The sequence below is a fragment of the Spermophilus citellus genome (assembly GCF_964194105.1).
Source record: "Spermophilus citellus genome assembly, chromosome: 6".
Lineage (NCBI taxonomy): Eukaryota > Metazoa > Chordata > Mammalia > Rodentia > Sciuridae > Spermophilus > Spermophilus citellus.
Genome location: NC_138187.1, coordinates 121677626 through 121680216, shown reverse-complemented (window position 1 = coordinate 121680216; position 2591 = coordinate 121677626).

The window sequence follows — 2591 nt, the reverse complement described above, 5'->3', positions numbered from 1 at the left end:
GCCTTGGGTTTAGCATATATAGCCTTTAAAATGTTGAGGTATGTTCCTACTATCCCTAGTTTTTCTAGTGTTTTGAACATGAAGGTGTGCTGTATTTTGTCAAATGCTTTTTCTGCATATATTGAGATGATTATATGATTCTCGTTTTAAGTCTATTAATATGATGAATTACATTTATTGATTTCCATATGTTGAATCAAGCCTGCATCCCTGGGATGAATCCCACTTGATTGTGGTACACTATCTTTTTTATATGTTTTTGTATGTGATTTGTCTGAATCTTATTGAAAATTTTTGCATCTATGTTTATCAGGGATATTGGTCTGAAGTTTTCTTTCCTTGATGTGTTTTTGTCTGGTTTTGGTATCAGCTTCATAGAATGGTATTAGCTTCATAGTTTTGATATTAGCTTCATGGAATGAGTTTGGAAGGGTTCTCTCCTTTTATATTTCATGGAATACTTTGAGGAATATTGGTGTTAATTCTTCTTTGAAAGTCTTGTAGATCTCAACTGAGAATCCATCTGGTCCCGGGCTTTTCTTGGTTAGTAGGGTTTTGATGTCATTTTCTATTTCATTACTTGAAATTGATCTATTTAAATCATGTATGATCTCCTCATTCAGTTTGGGTAGGTCATATGTCTCTAGAAATTTGTCAATGTCTTTGATATTTTCTATTTTATTAGTATAAATTTTCAAAATAGTTTCTAAATATCTTCTGTATTTTAGATGTATCCATTGTGATATTTCCTTCATCATCTTGTATTTAGTAATTTGATTTCTCTCTCTTTTTCTCTTCTTTAGCATGGTCATGGGTTTATCTTATTTTTTCAAAGAACCAACTTTTTGTTTTGTCAATTTTTTTCAATTTTTTTTGCTTCAATCTCATTAATTTCAGCCCTGATTTTAATTATTTCCTTTCTTCTACTGCCTTTGGTGTTGATTTGTTCTTGTTTTTCTAGGGCTTTCAGATTTAGTGTTAGGTTATTTATTTGTTGACTTTTTATTATTTTAATGAATGCGATCAATGCAATAAACTTTCTTTTAGTACTGCCTTCATAGTGTCCCAGAGATTTTAATATGTTGTATCAGTGTTCTCATTTACCTCTAAGAATTTTTTATTTCATCTTTGAAATTTTTTATTTCATCTTCTACTATACAGTCACCATTCAATTATGTATTATTTAGTCTCCATTTGTTACAGTAGCTTCCATTTTTAATTTTATCATTGATTTCTAATTTTATTCCATTGTGGTCTGATAGAATGCAGGGTATTATCTCTGTTTTTTTTTTTTTTTTTGTATTTACTAAGAGTTGCTTTGTGGCATAAGATATGGTCTATTTTAGAGAAGGAGCCATGTGCTGCTGAGAAGAAAGTATATTGCTCATTGATGGATAAAATATTCTATCTATGTCTGTTAAGTCTAAATTATTGATTGTATTATTTAGTTCTAGTTTCCTTATTTAGTTTTTGTTTGGAAGATCTGTCCAGTAGTCAGAGAGGTGTATTAAAGTCATCCAGTATTATTGTATTGTGGTCTATTTGACTATTGAAATTAAGAAGGATTTGTTTGATGTACATAGATGCTCCATTGTTTGGGGCATAAATATTTATAATTGTTATGTCCTGCTTATATATACTTCCATTGACAAGTATGAAATGTCCTTCTTTGTCTCTTCTGATTAAATTTGACTTGAAGTCTACTTTATCTGAAATGAGGATGGAAACCCCTGCTTGTTTACACAGTCTGTATGATTGATATGTTTTTTTTTCCCATCCTTTCACCTTCAGCCTGTGGATGTCTTTGCCCATGAGGTGAGTCTCTTGAAGACAGCATATTTCTGGGTCTTGCTTTTAAACCAATCTGCCAGTCTTTGTGTTTTGATTGATGAGTTTAGGCCATTAACATTCAAGGTTGTTATTGAGATATGATTTGTATTCCCTGTCATTTTGATTTATTTCTGATTTTTGATTTGTCTTAGTTTCTCATTTGGTTGAATGTCCCATTAGTATAGATCCTTCCTTTGCTGGTTTTCACTTTTTTTCTTTTTTTCACTTCATCCTCATGGAATGTTTTTTTGAGAATATTCTGTAGTGTAGGCTTTCTAGTTGTGAATTCTTTTAATTTTTGTTTATCATGGAGTGTTTTAATTTCATCTTCAAATCTGAAACTTAGTTTTGCTGGATATAAAACTTGTGGTTGGCATCCATTTTCTTTCAGAGCCTTAAATATATTATTCCAGGACCTGCTAGTTTTGAGGGTCTGGGTTGAGAAATCAGTTGAGATCCAAATTAATTTCCCCCTATACATAATTTGATTTTTTTCTTTCATAGACTTTAAGATTTTTATCTTTTTTCTCTGTGTTGGTCATTCTCATTATAATGTGTCTTGTTGTGGCTCTGCTATAGTTTTGTACATTTAGTGTACTGTAAGCCTCTTGAATGTGATTTTCAACTCCATTCTTTAGGTTTTGGAAATTTTCTGCTACTATATCATTGAAAAGATTATGCATTTCTTTAGTTTGCATCTCTTTTCCTTCATCTATTCTGATAACTCTTAATTTTGGTCTTACCATGTTATCTCATAATTC